The sequence below is a fragment of the Choristoneura fumiferana genome, chromosome 29 (genome assembly GCF_025370935.1).
Source record: "Choristoneura fumiferana chromosome 29, NRCan_CFum_1, whole genome shotgun sequence".
Lineage (NCBI taxonomy): Eukaryota > Metazoa > Arthropoda > Insecta > Lepidoptera > Tortricidae > Choristoneura > Choristoneura fumiferana.
The window spans coordinates 2319894-2340143 of record NC_133500.1 but is presented as its reverse complement, the minus strand read 5'-3'; the positions used below and the strand labels follow the sequence as shown (position 1 = coordinate 2340143).

At 36.7% G+C, this 20250-nt stretch overlaps 1 protein-coding gene across 1 annotated transcript in view; it reads left to right on the top strand.

The window, feature by feature from the left end:
- LOC141444289 (uncharacterized) overlaps positions 1 to 20250 on the top strand; it is a gene marked incomplete in the record, with an annotated part of 49990 nt that overhangs the window by 27010 nt on the left and 2730 nt on the right.

The window sequence follows — 20250 nt, the reverse complement described above, 5'->3', positions numbered from 1 at the left end:
AATTTGCATTAACACTAGGCAACAAACGCTACATTATTTACTGTTTAACCACCTTTTTATTGTACTTATAGCAAAAGCAGTAAGAGCAGTTAGTTGTTACACACACGGAAAGAATTCACTACAAGCAATGTTAGCAAAACACGCAATAAATTAATAATATAAACCGGCTATTAGGAGATTGAAAGTCTTGGACCAAACAACTTGCTTAATCGTTTACAAGATCTACACAAAACGTTCGTGTTAAACACATTGGCGTATCTAGGTTATTTTCCAGGAGGAAGGGGGGGGGGCTAGATTTTTGTGTGAAGATATCAGTATTATAGAATTTCGAATCAGTAGCCCAACATCCTGGGGTGGGCACTAGACCATACTGGGGTGGGCACGGCCCACCCGACCCCCCCTCTATATACGCGCCTATGGATAAACATATACGAACATTGTAAGAGAAAAGATTGAGTAAATGAACTCATTTAATAATAGATTGGACCTGTTAACAAGCCTTTATTTTAAACCTTTATTATGATCAGCAAAATTATTGTTGAAATCAAAACATACGAGGTAAGGTGCAGTAACAATAAAATATTGTAAGTATACAATGTACAAGGAAAGGCTATGAAATTGGGTCAATACGTGCGAGTTGATTATTACGGCATAAAAACTAGTTCATTCGCACTTTAACTATCTGATATGTCGTAATAAGTTTTCAATTACAGTAAAAATGTTTACCAAGAGAGAATTTCTCTAAGACTAATCCAATCTAGGTTTACAAGGAGTAATTAAGATTTTCATGAATGGATCGACCTTGACTAAACTCGAATCGTCGTAATTTAACGCTAGGGTAGCAAATTTACACGCTAGTATCTGTTGTGTTCCTTAACGTAGTATTTCTTATAAGTAATACTGTCAGGCTTAAAGTACTAATATCAAACCAGCCTTAACCAGAGGCCGAGCGACTCGTGATCGCATTCACAATTCTTTCTAAATACCCTAATCGTATACCGTGTGACAGAAAGAAGTGGTGAAAAACGATTGTGAATCCGTTAGACAATAAGGCTTCTGATTAAGTCAATCTTTGCAAGCATGATTTACTTAAGCGTAAATTTCACGGCCGGTATGACATTGGGTTTCGTTATAACTATCGGTGTAACTTAGTCTTAGATCTCAATTAATTCTTGTATCGATTTAGAATACCTCTAAATTTTAAATCGATGTAGAAACATATCTTTGGAATATCGATTAAAAATCAGCCCTTAAGTTTCAAATAATTTTCCACGCATACATTTTGCATATTTATAATCTGCATGAATCTGGAATCTGGAGTATTGGGTATTTTTATGTCCAACAGCTCCCTGCAAATCCCTGTATCCCACAGTCATGAAAAGCAATAGGATAATACATTGGCAAAGCGATGAGCAATGAAAAATTCAATTTGGGCGAGCGTCGAACCGACGCTTACAGGGGAGCGTTAATTGGCTTCGTTGTATCCACTGTAGATTCGTCGATGGTACTCGATTTGTCCATGTCTGATCGAGTTATTAGGTTAGCCTATGAGCAATTTCCGGAAGGGTCAGACATACTAAACCTAGCTATCAACCAACACAAACAGAGAGGATAATTATTTGACTCAATTCCATTAGTTTTAGTTACTGTTACATATGTCCATAGAAATACTCTTATTTGTGCATTACTAGTCGTTAGTCGTATTATCTTGACAATAGGTTAGCCTACTGGCAATTTCCGGAACATCCAACAATACTAGGCCTAGTTTTTGCTTAAACATAATGTAAAGAAATTTAGTCTGCCATTTCACAATTTACTCATTCATTCTCTATGTCTGGTATTTTGCATATTGCGTGCTACTCAAAGAAGTACGTTGTATTAGACTATGAAAAGAACGCCGTAAGTGTACAAAGAGGCCCGGCCCACTTAAACACATCAGGAATAGACGGCAGTTATACATCCTCAATCGGCAGTCACCGTCACCCAACATAACACGAGTCTAGGTCTAGGGTTACTAAATGGAAAATTTTAAAATTTTTGTATAAGTAAATTCTAATTTCTATAGAAAAATCCTAACTTTTGTCGCAAACAGTTGTCTGTTTATTAGGCTAAAAAAGTTCTAAAACCCTGAGTAGAAAGCTTTTGACCGGAGCATTAAATACTAAAGATGTCAGAATAAATCCACATAGTAACCCTGCACGAGCCGGGTTTGTGGCGCTGGTACAGTGGATAATCGAGTCTGTCCGGCCACGGTGGCCTTGACAGCGCTAGAACAGAAAACACTCAAGAGGATTAGGCTCAAGATGCGGAAGGTTGGCTTTAGAGTTCCTTCAAAATGACGGAGTGCCATTGCCATCGCATCAGTGATGAGTTGAGAGACTGTTGACATTCTGTTTTAGCACTTAACAGTCGAGTGGGAAGCACAGCACTTGAAACGTTGCAACTCTTGTCACTCGGGACGCGAATTACAAACATTTCGTAGCGACATTTTCAAAACAGCTAATATAAAAAATACTGCCATTTTATTCAATTTTAAGACCTAAAGTAAAGCCGAACTTAGCTTACATATTCAAGTGTTTATTAGAGGTTATAAATTCTAATAGGAGTAATGAATTCATGAGTGATTATCCTAATAAATCACTTAGCACGGCACTGCTATTCTTAGCACATGGACCCTAGTCTAACCTTGCTAGCAGTTGAGACGCTAGGGATTCAGTTGACACGTAATCTGACAGTTTAGCTCAATCAAGTTCTGCGCTGGCGCTGGAGCTGAATCACGGTTATGTAATCCACAAATTGGATAAATCCAGCAGCGAATTACATAAAACCGTGGTAGTGTTACCTATGTCGAGGCATAGTTTTGCTGTAAATCGAAAAATAATGATAATAAACGACGGTTTGTTATGACTGCAACGTAAGTTAGTCTTACTTGTTTATCTATAATAGGAGCTGTTGTGTCAGTGAGTGTCTGTCACTCATGTCTAGATTGGTCTAGTTCCACAGATAAATATCGGCCACAGTAGGTAAATCCTTCGTTTTAAGTTTTTCATACTATGATCCAAGTTTCTGACGTAGTTCTAACGCGTAAACTATTGATGAAACTTTCTCAAAGAAAGAGGCAAACAAGAAGCACAACTATTACGGAAATAATAATAGGCAACAGGGAAATCCGACCATGAATAACTACCCAAGGCCCGAACTCAAGTTCAAGCTGAGAAAGTGCGTAAACACGACAATTAACTTCCTATCTGCTACATTATCTAACAGCATAATATCTAGTGTTAACAGTTGTACCGACAACGTAAACGAATATTTGTACTTGATAACTGTATTTACAATTTTCAGGTCTGGAAATTCCCCGATGGTGTAAGTTGGTAACCAACGCTTTGATTTTTGGCAAACTCATACACGTCACAACACTGATCGGAGGCTTTATTGTCTAATACACTTTGAATCGCAATTGTTTTTACCACTTCCTCCTGTCACACGGCATATAACGAGGGTAGAAAGAGATGGTGAATGCGATCACGAACGTCAGACTCGTTAGACAATACGGCCTAACTAGTACCTAGGTACAATTTGTATAACTTATTTTGCAATCACGCTTCTACAATAATCTGCTAGTATGTTTTTTAATTAATACGCAAGAAAAAAAATAATAATCATGTATTATTTCAATAGAGATCTGTTAGATCCATTGATAACTTAGGAAATTAATTAAGCAAAAAGTCATTATTTGCCGCGCACCCCGAAAATGGTTCAAATCAAAATAACTAGGGGTAGTGAAATCGTTTGACTGTGGTTAACAGTCAACCTAATTAAGTTATCCCGAGGTCGTTCAACTCTATCCTGCGAGTTCCGGGGTCGATATCGGCCAGATTAAATACCTATCTTTGAGTAACTTTCAGATTGGATCGGTGATTCGTTAACTCGTTAAATTTCATTATAAGTTTAAGTTAACAGATGAAGCGAGGTTTTAATAATTAAGGATCCTTATAGATGGTAAACATTTTATCGTTAGTTGATTATGAAATCTTGATGTCGCAATTTTCACTTAAGTTATTAAATATTTCATAGTACTTTTATGTATTACGGAGGGGTTTGTTTTTTTATTTTTCGCGATATGCAGTTAAGTGTAACCTGCGAAAAGCAATTGAGGACCTGTATCACCATTCTCTGCTCAGTTTCTATTATTTTATGCGACAGATAGGTATCGATGATGCAGTCTCTTTCTCAACCGACTTCAAAAAAAGAAAGGTTGACAAGAAGAGAGAGAAGAGACAGATTGATTTAAACGGGGGTAAGTAAGGTAAGGTAACCTATGAATTTTGATGCAATTTAGGAGGCCTTTAGTAAATTTAACTTGAATGGTTGAAATCGAATCTAAGTTCGACGGGTTGTCATGTCACCTTGAGGCGACTCCCGCGCAATCATTCAATTGGCGGGAAACCGGACAAGATGGCCGACGCGTCAACGAGCGGTTGCGTTTTGTTTTCGCAGTCAATGCCTGCACTTTATTACTTATTGTGCATTGCGCACTGGTTAAGCAATGCGGTAGAAGGGATATCGAACACTGATCAGCTAAGAATAGCTTTATTCTACTAACATTTACAAATACATTCGTACTATAAAACTACTAACTATTATAAGCAAATCTAAAATCACATGTTTTTATAGACTACAAGATAACAACGGATTCGGTAAACATAGCAAGTAAAGCAAAACAATCAATATTTTATTTGCACGGAAGATAAACTAAATCAATAACGGAGGCTCCGACGGCGAGGCTAGCAGTACATGTAGCGCCATCTATTATGCAGTAGCGGAACCATTTCGCTTGCGCAGTGAACTCTCGTTGGGTTCGCGGCAACGCTTAAAACATTCTGTTTCTTCCGCTAGTGGCGCGAGAAGCGGGCAATTAGGATCAAAACCAGTTTCATCCCGAGAATTACGAGCATTTATCAAGGACTGGTGTTACTCGCAAAGGTGTGGGGCGATCGTTCCGTGTTCAAAGGGTCACAGAACTGTTCATGAAACTTTTTCAATTTCCCAACGATGAAATTCAAACTTGCTTAATATTGGTTGGCCAACAAGAGCGCTTGAAGCTCTATAGAACAACTTTGTTATATTTATTCCAGATGAAGCTTGGTGACATATTTAAATTAATAAAGTTTAAAGCATGAGGTAAGGATAACTAGAAAGAAGGACAGACTTCGATGTGTTCATAGTCGCATCACATTCCAGAAATGCGAGCGATTGTCCAATCCATTAAATAGGGCACACGCAACCGTCTTTTCTCAATTTCACAAGAAACATTCCAGAGACGGTTAACAAACAGGAAATTTAGAAGTGAAGAATTTAAACGCCTCATGTCCTAATTCCTGTCGAAAGAATGATTGCTCATATACTAGCAGGAGACGCCACTAGTTTCGGCTCAACATTTTTATTGTTCGAAGCGAAGTTTAAAACATATCGTTTGAATTAATCTGGCCCTAGTTACCGTCCCTTAGCTACACCAACATTTTAGTCGTGTTCACAAAAGGCTAAGCATTTAAGGCGCACCAAAATTAAAAATTAAAATATTAATATTGCTGAGCTATCTTTTTTATATAGTTAGCGAACCGATGTCCGATGATCACAAAACGCGTGGAATGAAAGTTTATCCAAACGCCTGAGTGGCGACCACAACCCGACACCGAGTCTCAAATTGCTAGGCACGCGCTAGTTCTGCTAAGTGGGCGGACGTAGCAGCAGGCAGACAGCGGTATGCTATGCTAATAAACTTTGAATTACACGAATTTGCGGAACGTAATTAGCCTATATCCACCCTAAATGGAAGAGGTTAGTGTGCCTGTAAATTTTACTGGGCCTAATCTGAGCTGGCCTGACGCATGGTAGGTACTGCACTGAATCACGATGTAGTACTGTTGTTAAGATGAGTAGAGACCTATACTATACCAGTGGCATCGAGTCGTAATAATTCGATTCCCATTGAGTTGCTTAAATTTTTTACAAGACGTCAGTGATGACAAGTACAGCAGAGCTTGTGTATTGTGTACTCCGATAAGTTGCATTCTATCATCTGCGGGTTGTCTAACGAACATGTTCTCGACGCTGCTAATGTCTACCTTCACTTCTCATACTTACACCGTATTCTACGTAATTCCTTGTCATTTTTACCAGACTGTCGTCAATCACGGGTAAATAGTGATACATTAATAAGAATGTATCGTAATTCCACAAAAACATACACTACAAATCTATCCCCTCTCATTAGTAGTCATTAGACATTAAGATCATAAGGTCAGATCTTAAACGCTAACGGTAACCGGTTTAAAAGTGTATCTTATTGCCGTGCAATAAGTGAATCACGCAGAACTGCAGACGCGTCTAATTCCATAGTTCGCTAGAAGCTCGTACGTCGATCTAATAGGCAAGAATAGAGCTGTTACGCCGTTTGACATACGTAACTGGTAAACCGACAATATTTAGATTTAAAAAGAAATGGTGATATTTTCAACAGAGGGTGCGTATCTGAAAATTGCAGGGGATGGATTGGATACACTCATAAATTACCTATAAGTTATATTTCCGATGCAACAGTAGTGCAAGCAAAGGCGTATCAAGAGTATTCGCATAACACTGCTTAGCTTGCTGTAGGTTAGTTCTCGTTGCCTATTTTATTCCCAAGAATTAAAAGCGTCATCATCGAGATTGGAAATTCCAATTTTTAAGCAGAAATGTCTGCCAAATATGCCGCATCATATCATCATCATATGGGTAGCGACGAAGACAACATCCAAAAATCCCTTTATACTTTCTTTAATTTTTGTACGTCTTTTTTTCTCATTATATAATTATTTTTTTACAGCACATTGCATTTTACTGCAATGCTGTATTTTTTTAGTGACAAATAAATCAATCAAAATCCAAAATCCTTCTAAATTTACTATCAAAATATCAAGTGCATTGTCAGTGACAACTGACAAGTCTTCACTCTCTCCTTGATGATTACCACGAAAATTTTTACGGTTGCTATATTCACATTTTGAGGGTCCGTGATTTATTTTACATGGTCATCAGAAGTTTAATTCAGCCGTTATAAACCTAGTTTATATCTCGAGCCAGCTCTGGACATCGCCTTGAAATGAGTCGGAGGTTTATTATTATAACAGCACAGTCTTGCGTAATTAAGTCTTAAGATTGAGGTAAAACACAAGGTAAATATAAATTTACTCAACAGCCTGTCATTGCTATCAAGTTTCTTTCGGCGTTTCGTTATTAACTTGTAAAAAAAAAATATCAGAACAAACAAAGAGAACATTTTAACTTTCGTGATTCTCACTCATAGTCAAAATACCACAAACGGCTTATCACGCTATTATTATACAAGTAATAATAAAATCGACCGAGATTGATCGAGTCGAGGTAAATATTACTTGTATAATAATAGCGTGATATGTCCCGTTTGTGGTATTTGACTATAAACAAAGAGAACGTCTATATCTATAACGTCGTGTTAAAATTCAAAACCTAGTAACATTCAAAACAAAGTAAAGAAAACATCCAAACACTCCTAAGGAGAACTTATTTTCAAACGGTCACTATAATATCCTTTGAACATAAACAAAAATAAACGTAATAGGCTACACGAGTCCTTGAATTCCAAATTGAAGACAAAAATAACTACTTATACGCAAATCACGTCAATATGGCTGCTGGTGTCAATGCTTTTAAAACTACGTAGCAGAATAAAACAACGCTAAAGGTTGCCCATTTTTATATATTCTACATACTTATCGACGTCGCATAATCAAAGATAAAATTGACGGAATTTATAAAGAATCAGAACAATAAGTGTCTGATTCAGTAATGACGAAAGGACATAAGAAAACTGTATCCAATGAAGCGCGCGCGCCACGCGCCGGTGACGCAAGCGCGGAAGCTTAGGACGTGCTCCCACCGTCCGCAAGGTGACTAACCTGGCCATTGTCATATACATGTGGGCAGAGAAGTGGTAACAGTTGAAACTTTACATATCGACGATAGTGTGGCACAAATTTTCATAAAGTTTGCTTTTGTCATCGTCATCATTTAAGAGTTGCACTCTTGTCGGTGGAGTATTAGCTATTTACTTCTCCTCTGTTAATTCAACTGGTTGGTTAAAAAAACTATCTAAGACGAAAGTTCTGATATTGAAAGCATTCGAAGGCAAGTCTCCACTTTGAAATTTTGGTGTGTGAAGACGCTTTACATCAAAAAGAAAAACTTGCCATTTCAAAATCTCAAATTACAAGTTATAATGCTAAAAAAGAGGTCCCGGTAGCAGCATATGCAGCCGTAACAGTATATGGACCCTCGTTGTAGTTGATATAGGTAAACTTACATATTTATCACACACTCCAATGCTGTTGGTTATTTCTGGCAAGAGTCAGAAGACAGGTAAACAATCTATATTTAAATCGTTGGAGACACATGACATTGCAACGCGCAAGAAACACGCGACTTGTAGTAGTCGCTCGGCGCCTAATTTTTCAGTGGACTCGTGTCAGTTTAAAAAAATACACACACACACCAGAAAGAGAAGCACAAGTAATATCGGGATAAACCAACTACATCGATCCAAAAAGTTATGGAGGCCAGGATTAAAGTGCTAAAAATAAAACTTTTAAGAGGGATGAAGCGTTACGGCCTTCAAAGGTGGCGTGAAGCTAAAGTATCTCGTAAAGTAACTAAAGTTCGTTATAATTCTTCTTTTTTTCTTCTACTTTTTCTCGGCATACATTCTGTAAAGTAGCTTAACTCGACTGCAAAAATAATATTGGAATTAAGACCCGTTATCATTTTTGAGAGGAATTAATTTAAGAAACAACTATTGCTAAAACGAAATTTACCCTTTTGGCTAAGTTGACGTGCACGGTAATGGCTCAATTAGAAATGATATACGTAGTACCTGAGCAATTCAACTAATTTCCATAATGTTTTATTAATTACAACCGAGGCCTGAGGTGGCTTTTACTTCGTTCCTATTAATTTTTATAATGGACAATTAGTTAAAGCCTAAGTGTATTGGGGTTACTAAAGTAATTAATTTAATGATCACAAGCAGAAAATGAAAACTGGTTAAAATCTGTTGACAAAGAGATTGGGTGCAAACTGAAAGATAAATTAACACAAAGGTACAATTGAAACGATAATACCTTTGTTTTTAAATCAAGTCAGAATGAATAATAAGAACAACGAACCTCACGGAACTCTAAGCAAAAACTAGATACAAACTCATTTTTGTGCACATTTTTGGTGAAATATTTACATTTAAAGGCGAAGACAGGGGAATCTGTTCGCGTGGTGCCGATGGCTCGAGAAGTGATCGTAAAATGCTTTAAGAGTCCACAGGGCTATCTAGACCAGATATAATTTTATATGCCCATAAAAATGGTTACGCAATGCCATGTGTTACAATTCTTTATAGTTATAGCGCATTAAAATTACAGATGAGTGCTTGAGTGAGCTCGTCTCCTTAAATGTACGAAGATCAATATAAGAAATGATGATAGTTACAGAGTAAGATAGTAGAGTTTTATTATATTGTAAACTCTTTAATGTACATAAAACACATGAAATTAACAGCCAACAAGACAATATAGCATTATTTACTGATGATGAAGAAAAAGGACGAAATTATTGAGGCACTAATTAAATATAGGCCTTCTTCGAGAGCTACACGTACATACCGCGGTCTAATTGAGTTTGTAAAACATTGAGAATACTGTGGCTAAATCCCTAAAGAGCTAAACTAATTTGGTAATTGTTACAGACGTTTTATTTTAGGAATAAGTGTACGGTTTCCATTTAGAATAGGTACCTAATGAAATGAGGTTCGATTCAGCAAAGGATATTCAGCAAAAAAAAATTGCTGCCTGAATAATCGGGAAGAAATGATAAGTGAAATAGGCGTTTAATAATGTATAATAAATCCATAATACACATGTGCACACATGTTGCATGTGGTAGGACCTTGTGCAAGGTCCGCCCGGATTGCTACCACCATCTTGCTCGCTAATCCTGCCGTGAAACAGCAGTGCTTGCAGTGTTGTGTTTCGGCGTGGAGAATAAGACAGCCGGTGAAATTACTGGCACTTGAGGTATCCCATCTTAGGCCTCTAGGTTGGCAACGCATCTGCAATCCCCCTGGTGTTGCAGGTGTCTATGGGCGGTGGTGATCTCTTATCATCAGGAGACCCACTTGCTCGTTTGCCATCCAGTTAAATAAAAAAAAAATGTGTTGGTATAAAGCAATCTTAGCTAATTCACTAATGATAAATGATCAATTCCAATTTTACGTCTTGCCATAGCACCCCGTTCGTGATAAAATATATTTCCGGTATCGGTCGTTTTATGTCGGCACTACGATGGAGAAATTTGTACAAGGCTATGACATTTTGATACGTTAGAAGATTTAACTACAACCAAGAATAAGTAAGAAGTTTATGGCAATGTTTAAGACACGTTATTACTCAGTTGAACCAATGTTATTAAAGATTTAATGTTAACTTTGGCTAATGACACCAAAACATTAATAAGCTCGCCATATTACCGAAACAGCTCAAGTTTCAGGCGCTATTATAATATTTAAAGTCCTTGCAGCTCCAAGTTTCCCAACACTTCCGTCAACTCGACGAATTTCCTACATTTCCTCGCACACAAGCAATTATGTCTTTCGGCCAGTGTTTTCTAGTCCACGAGCTATAATTGCGACGCTTACGCAAAGCGCTGCAGCGAGTGCAATATTTTATGTAATGCTGTTGCTTTTTGCGGTCACACGTTCTCCGTTGGGATATAGTTTATTATTGTATCCGTTTATTTACTCGAATAGAATTTGTTTGCAAATAATAAAATAAATTAACGTAATTTAGAGCAGTAAAGCGCCGTAAGCAGTGTTAATGATATGCAACACCACGCAATATTACAGTTGAGTGAGACAAAATACCTAAGACGTAACAAATGACTACACAGTCTAGGGTTTTCAATTGAGAAGAAACGGCGTTACTATTGATATAACCACAGAACTAATAAAAAGAGGAATAGAAGTGTCATGTTATCTAAAACGCGACCGTGCATATTGCTGTTTTTTTTCCAGATAAATCTGTAACAATGCTAACTGCTCAAAAAATAGTTAATGCGAGATGACGATCAGAAAACTTAATTGGCTAAGTAAAGTTTTTTTGGAGAGGCGCTAATTATATTTTTTTTCGATAGTCGACGTCTTAATAATCGAGGAACTGCAGCTCTTTTATTTTTATTTCCTCTTATTAATTAGAAATATTTTTTTAAGTGGTCGATATGACGTTTGTGAGATTGAAATTGCAGAACCGTTGAGGGCTTAGTACTTAGTAGAAACAGTAAAAAAAAAAACGAAGTCAACTGTCACTGCTGTCACTGTCAAGTAGAATCTAACCTAAAACCGTTTTATTTACTTTGCGATTTGGTGCGATCAGTGTTTTTTGGATAATTTTTAAAGACCTCTCAGCACAAACTCAGTACTTTAAAATTTGCCGCATTTCTCCACGACCTTTGCATGATAATTGGACCACGATTGGATAGTTTCGACGACTATTTTGGCTCTGCTTCTTCGACAACGCTATCTTGCAGTCTCGACGACACTTGGCTTGATATTTGGACTGCCTTACGAGTAAATTCGAATCACAGTATCCCTACAATGGATTCAGACGACTCCGACAGTATTCGAGTTGAAATGGAGCATTACAGAAATGTTCTCTAATGCTTTGTACGTTGGTCTATGAAATACAGACGAGATTTTCAGAATTCTGCGTATTTATGCATCCTAGTCTTTACAAGCGACTTGGTGCAAGTCAGCTTCATCTTCCACTGCAAGTTGCTCATCAACAACATGATTATACGAACCCTCTAGCCCTTCAACATCAAACACAGCAAAGGAGAACATAACAGAAGGGAGAGATATCGTGTGTTTTTACCAAAACAATAAAAAGGACATGGTCTCAGTAAGAGTCATGCTATACATTAAAATATTTATGCACAAATGGGTTTATATTCTTTATTTCAAAGTGTATTGAAGGAAGAGTTTCTGCTAAATCATTTACAGAATGAAGTGGCTTTGTGTGGCTACTAAAAGGGGGTGATTCCATATAAAGTCATAGCGACCTTGAGGTTACATGTGAAATGCGTGATTTGAAGATTAAAAGAATCCGTATTTTTGAAGCGTCTCTGTTATTAACCATAACCACATAAAATTATGTAGACAAAGCTGTCTTATTGCATGTGTTTTAGATAGTTTTAGTTAATTTGCAGAGTAATATAATAAAAATGCAATAATTTATGTTTTATTTATTTCATAAATGTACAAATTATCATAAAAACGTTTAGCATAAGCTAAACGCATTGCATGTGTTTTAGATGGTTTTAGTTAATTTGCAGAGTAATATAATAAAAATGCAATAATTTATATTGTTTTTATTTCATAAATACACAAATTATCATAAAAACGTTTAGCATAAACATATGTCTCAAAAGACCTGATTTATTGGAACATGTATATAATATTCCTGGCAAAGGGTAATTTAAAAACAAGTCGTATTTTTAATAAATTAAATATTGTGCCATCCCCATAAAGGCATTAGAAGTACTACTAAGAAATACAAGGAAATATAACACAAATATTATATGTGTTAAACCGGGATTTTAGTTTACTTTTGCATCAAAAGATGTCACTATCTCGTCTCAAGGAAAAGCTGAATCGCGCTGTAAAGATTTTTCCGGCAGGCTATAAAAGGGCTGTCAATCATATTAAACTTTTCATTTCCTAAGCAACCATGGTTTGATTAACTTGTGTGTTATATGTGTAAACAATATGCGTACCATTGATCATAAGTTATAACAAAACCGTGGTGATTTACTTGTATTTTTAGTACTTGTACTTGTGACAGTGACCCTAGATTGTATTGTTTGTTCTACCAGTTGAACTGGATGTGTGTATATATACTAGCTTTTGCCCGCGGCTTCGCCCGCGTGGAATTCGGTTGTTCCGCGCTGTTCCCTCGGGAACTGTTTATTTTTCGGGATAAAAAGTAGCCTATATCACTCTGTGGCCCATAAACAATCTCTATGCCAAAATCACGTCGATCCGTCGCTCCAATGCGACGTGAAAGACGGAGAAACATACAAACACATACACTTTCGCATTTATAATATTAGTATGGATATATATGGCATTCAACCGTTTTATTTTGTCTGACTCTAATACATACATGACCGGGAATCGAACCTAATCAAAATCTCTGTGAGCAATGTTACAAATTCTGCACATTTTTTCGTTATTTTTGATGATGTAAATCATAAGTGAAAAGAAACATATTTTACAAGATTTTATTCGACTTGCAATGTACGAGTATGTATGTATTATAATTATAAACCAAAATGAGAATACAAATTTAAAGTACCATTAGCTTAGCACAGCAGTACCTACTTATACTGATTACAGATTAGATGACAATGCAAGACAAGTATAGTCAACAAAAAGTATTGTGAGGAAAAATAAAAGCTTACACAAATAAAAACCAAAATGATATTATTAAGAAAAAATTTTTGCTGACTGTACTTTTTATCGACTGTACTTGCATTGTCAACTAAAAATACATTTCTGTATTAAGAGATTGTCATGTTCAAAATTACATTTCCGTGCTAAATCTTAAATCTATTCTATTCTCTTCCATTAACCATTGAGGAGTTTCGTGGTACTTCTATGCCTCTTTTTTTATGGAAAATGCATGTCCTTGGAAAAAACAGGTTATGCTCCTTCACTGGCTTTTTCTTGCAACCAAAATAAAAACACCAATGTGTGTTTACATCCACCTGAAAAAAGATCAAAATTATTATAAATCCTTACTTATATTTAATATTATAAACGTGAAAGGAACTCTGTCTGTCTATCTGTTAACTTTTCATGCTTCAACCGCTGAACTGATTTAGCCGAAATTCATTATGTAGGTAGTTGGAGTCCCGAGGAAGAACATAGGCTACTTTTTATCTCACAGTTTTATCCCGAAAAAATACATAGTACTTGCAGGAAAGCAATAAGCGAATTCTTCGTAGACAGAGTCGCGGGCAACAGCTAGTTATAATATAATGTTTCACTAACCACAGAAATTTTACTCTATCATAATATTTACCAGCCAATGCAGAACAACATCACCTGTCGCATCAATCACATTGTCAGTTGATATCTAAGTAAATGGTCACAATATAGGTAATATGTTTTTGTTATTCTGTGCTCTCAAACAACTTTGGTCGGCAACATATTCAACTTTTGATGCCCTAAAATGTAATGTAAAAAAATAGACAAGAAACTGTATTGATATACTTTTGTACTTACGTTCATCCATTTTACCGGTGCGGACAAGAGTGCTTTATCTCCTTTGATTTCGGCAACATTGTATACTTATCACTGGTGTCAAAATATTCTAGACTCATAGCCATGTGTGGCAAGTTCCTTGAATCTGCTCGCACAAATTCACTCATTTCGTATTGAAAGGTGAAGCCGCTAAAATAGAAAATATGGTCCAAAAGTCAAGCCAATGTCGTCGAGACTGCAAGATAGCGTTGTCGAAGAAGCAGAGCCAAAATAGTCGTCGAAACTATCCAATCGTGGTCCAATTATCATGCAAAGGTCGTGGAGAAATGCGGCAAATTTTAAAGTACTGAGTTTGTGCTGAGAGGTCTTTTAAAAATTATCCAAAAAACACTGATCGCACCAAATCGCAAAGTAAATAAAACGGTTTAGGTTAGATTCTACTTGACAGTGACAGCAGTGACAGTTGACTTCGTTTTTTTTTAATGTTTCTACTAAGTACTAAGACTCACAGTTCTAGCAATTTCAATGAGAACAAACGTCATTCGACCATTGAAAAAAATATTTCTAATTAATAAGAGGAAATAAAAATAAAAGAGCTGCAGTTCCTCGATTATTAAGACGTCGACTATGCTAAGAAAAATATATTAATGCACCTCTTCAAAAAACTTACTTAGCAATTGCCAAAATAAGTAAACAAACAAAATTGACAAACATTACACAACATAAAGACTTATGAGAAAACATTAAAGACAAAAATTTGCAGAGATGAGATGACTTTGATGATAAAATTATTAAAACACTTAAAAACACTCATTGACAGTGGAAGAGGCGAAAAAGTAGCGACATCGATTGAAGAAAAAAAAAAGGTTGAAGGAAATATACATACACGCTGACTTTTATATTCATCTATTAGTTCTGTAGTATTATTACTTAGAGAAGGTATCAAAGGGATCCTAAACATACGATTCCAGCAAAGCCAAGAGTTCATTAGAAAGCTAGACGGATCGCTTGAACATTCACGGCGGCGCCCACGCCACGGAGGACGCGAACTTGACCGCGGTGACTCATCGTACCGGTTTCTTTTGTACTATGCATACTATTATATCAGTTGTATCTCGGGTAGCTCCGCGTTTTGTTACGAGCTTCTTGTGGTCAGTGAAGATAGCTAATCGAAATTTAATGTAGCGCAAGCACCTGCTGTTACAGTTGTAGTTGTTGAACTCAAAACTCTGTTGCGGAGAAGATTTTAAGTATGCAAAACAAAACTCTAAGTACAGTTTTGTATAAGTAATACATAATTATATTAGAATATAAAATCAAACAATTTTTCTAAAGTTTTAGGACTTATCTAACATGTTTCGCAAATTATCTAATAAAACGAAGCGTGCATTGAAACTTTTTCGATACGAGCTTATTTCGTAGTAATAACGATATCTAATACAGCTGCTAGCAACGATGAATGACCTGAATGGTGATAGTAATAAAAAAGCATACCCACATAATAGATAGGGCCATATTGCTTTTTTATCTATCCAATGCCGGATCGTCTGACTCACTGACTAATCAAGCTAACAAGATACTTTTGGGGCCCTTTTAGTCTATATCAATAGATACGTTGTCTAATGTTTAAATAGAGACAACACTGTCTAAACATAAGTGCGGTCGAGAAGACATTAAAAGAGAAACAACATAATTATGTCAGACAAGCATTATGATTCGACATCATACCTAATTAAAAAGAAAGCATTACACTGTCTATTACAACTAAATGACAAGTAAAATGAAAGTATTTTCACAGAGTCAATTATTTACCACCTAATGACCACTACGTTCACTATTAATTATACTATACGATAAAATACGATTACACTTAAGATTACTGCTAACAACTAGGATTTCCCGTACGTTGTGTAGAATTAAGCAATATCTCCATTACAAGTAATAAACATCTATTCTGTGCTCAATTTAAATCTTGTTGATGAAGTACTGTTTATTGCCAAGTTTACAACTAGATTGGGCTTGTCAACAAAGAGCTCGAGTAATTTCAGCATTTCAAATGTAATTGATGTTTTTAAGGCAATTGCAACAGACTTTATTTAGGACGAGGTATGTTCGCTCGAACCGTTAAAAAGTAGTTAACAGCAGAAGCGAACGAAACCGGTGATATTACCCTGTTTCGTTTTTAATCTAGTTCCATTTTGAAGCAGTTTAAATTGCTCTTTGTTCTATAATTTTATTAGGTATCTTTCTGTTTTAATGTTTCACAAACTTCAGTGCAGACCATTTAGGATCCGAAGATCTAAATTGTCTTTTATTTTCATCATATAATCTACATCTACTCACTTGCTGTAACTAGAATATATTACGTTGCATAGGTAAACGCATTCCTTTGTGAACATATAGCTAAAATCATTCGCATTTACAAAATTTCCAACAATGAAGCTGCAGCCAAATCCTTGGTTGTTAATACCAATTATAAAAACTACAGTCACGTACAATATACACGTGTGACGTAAGCAACTAATCAACATAACGAGAACATCTAACGAGTCACGGAACAAAACATTAGCTTCAATTATAGTAGCTCACTGCCCATGAGTGTTGCCAGATGCCGGAATACAAAAAGCGGGAGCTGCGCTTTCAAAACGCGGATTTTTAAATGAAAATGCGGATTTGCGGAATACGTTTATAGAATTTTTTAGCACGTTAAAAATCCGAAGAAAATTCATAATATATATTTTTTTAAATATATTTTCACTATTCAAAAGAAAATTTGTCCTCGACATCTTCATCCGCTTCCCTGACATCTACTTTAGGGAAGTTGTAAATTATGTTGGCAGTCATTCTTAATATCATTATTTTTGTTGGTAAGCGTGCTTTTTGTAGGTAAGCGTTCGGCTGTTTCGTTCGTTCGATGTTTTGATTGTACCACCTTTTTCCACGAGCAAGTGGTAACATTTAAAAGTTGTTAGTGTATATTTTAAAAAAGCGCATCCGCGTTATCTTAACGCGGATAGCGGGGCCAGTGGCAAAAACGGGGGGTAAAAAGCGGAGTCTGGCAATACTGCTGCCCATAAATATTAATTAGTACAACACGAATAAATTTTCAAATTTATCGAGTGGACGCGGAGTTATGAGCATCATTATTTTGATGGGTTCCTTAACGGTAGAAACTTTAGCGAGGGACGCTTTTCAAAATTGATTGATGTGTGACCATTTGCTAGTCCTAAAACGTAATGTTACACAACAAGTTGAGCTCTTGAGGTCTCTTTAACATGTTTAAGTACTCGGTAATTCATCTTTATCGAAGTTCAGGTACTTTCAGACTTTTATATTTAATTTTACAGTATTCGCGGTAGAATTAAAATAATAGAACTGGTCTATAGAGGAAGTCGTCTTAAAACGGACAAGATGTTCAAGACCATTTCAACACACAACACTTATTTAACAATACGGCTGGATCCAAAATCCTTGACCACCTTGTTCCATTATAATTATATTTTATAACCTCCGATAATGTATTACTTATATGAAAATGCAATGATTGACCTTATAGTAGTCAATTATTTTTCATGCAAGAAATATCGCAAAAGCAGTACAGTTTTTTTTTATAATGTACAGTACAATCCCGTCTTATGATAACTACTTCGAATGACGTGTTCATCATTCTTAATTACCCCCGCAGATATTACACCTCGTTCTAGTCATTAAAACGTGACATAGAGCACATTGCAAAAATTAACTCATGATCCTAATTACTTGTGATATTTATAACATCAGTTTTTGCAATAGGTTCTCGTATTCGTTGATGAATTCTTCTTAAAAAGCAACGTCGAACGTTATAATATAGAGTTCGAAATTATAAAGTTTTTATTGACGCTTCCACGAATTCGATAAGACACCAAACATCGATAAATGCAAAAGATCTGATGGTACCAAAGAGAGATAAGCGCCGTTTGTAAGACCGAGTGTTTTTTTTTATTCGACTGGATGGCAAACGAGCAAGTGGGTCTCCTGATGGTAAGAGATCACCACCGCCCATAAACATCTGCAACACCAGGGGTATTGCAGATGCGTTGCCAACCTAGAGGTCTAAGATGGGATACCTCAAGTGTCAATAATTTCACCGGCTGTCTTACTCTCCACGCCGAAACACAACAGTGCAAGCACTGATGCTTCACGGCAGGATTAGCGAGCAAGATGGTGGTAGCAATCCGGGCGGACCTTGCACAAGGACCTACCACCTGCAAACTCACTAAATTACTCGAATTACTTAAATGATTTATTATTATTATTATATACCTCTACCGGAGTATCAAGGTTTTAGTTCTTTTGAATAATCGTCGATTTTATTCACGCAATAGATAAGTGGAAACTTGGAAAGGTTAGGAGAGGATAGAGTCGTGAAAAGAGCGTACTTGTGTACCGAGTGGACGTAGACCGGTTGGTTGGCCGTGCCAGGTACCGCTGGAGGGACGAGGTCCAGAGAGACCTTTCGGATCTCGGGGCCAAAGGCTGGCAAGAGCTCGCCCGAGATCTTAAAACATGATGTAGTCTGTCACTGCACCCTGATAGTAGTTGTAAAAGATACGGCGGTTGAAACGCTTCGTGGCATTACGCACGATCACCTTCCACATCCTTTTTGTGGATGATATCATATCCAATATTGGACATCCCCGGGAAATGCTATATTAATAATGCTCTATATGGCCTTATTATAACTGAGTTCAAAAACGTCACCGGGTCAAAGTACCTAATCGCGCCGCAACGGTGCCTTTGTTGTGTTAATGTTGTACGACTGATTAATATTTATTTTTTAAATAACAGTGCAGGCGTCCCATACGCTGTCTATTGTGTCGCCGTATTGGGTGTGTTGTCAGTTGTCACTGCTGCTAATTTGGTACTTCATTTTTAAATGAAACTAGGTTGATTACTGAAATAATAACTCGCTATTATCGAAGCGAAGGCGTGAAATTAATATACACCCAGTTAAATAATCCACTAAACAAAAGAATTGCTTAGTACAATATTTAAGTCACTCGCCCTCATCAGCAATATAATTAACAGATTCGTGTCATGTATGTATGGGAAGTAGCAATGGTGATCTAGTGGTTTGACCTATTGCCTCTCAAGCAGAGCTTTTCGTAATTCATGTGCGAAGTTACATTTGAAAACCACGACCTTTTACGGTCAAGGAAAACAGCGTGACCTGCACAAACCTGCGAGGCAAAACAATGTTGTGTGTGAAGTTCTCAATCCGCACTTGGCCGGCGTGGGAACTACGGCCCAAGCCCTCTTATTCTGAGAAGCCCGTGCCCAGCAGTGGGACGTATATAGCAGTCAGCAGAGTAACAATCCAGTCCGACCCATGACATAATATGACTTTATTAATTTTGTCATTCTTGCAATTACATTCTCTTTTCGTTCAATGAAAAAAATTGGGTTACTTTTTCGCCGACGCTTAACATAGACGCATTTTTTGATTTTTGTGCAGAAGTAAGAAATAAGACTATTTCGTTTACAATCCAAAGCGCTGCAATCTAGCGTCTACTCAATCTACTAACTTATTCTGGACAGCCTCAATCCCGCGGCTGAACTCCTTAGAATTAGGGGCTGTTTCGTTCGAACAAAACAAACAGAGACGGCATCACATTTATCCGTCAAATAAATTTAATCAGTGGACGGTGAAACAGGGCCTTAAAATAGGCTAGATCTGTGGGAATCACGAACAATCACTTCTTAGTACACCTCTGTTATACACGAGGAAAAATAGCAATAGTGGTTTAGGCTGTGCGCTGTGACTATATAAACACGTGCGTTGTGTCTCAGTCAAGTCATTCACGTTAGGTTCACTTAATCTA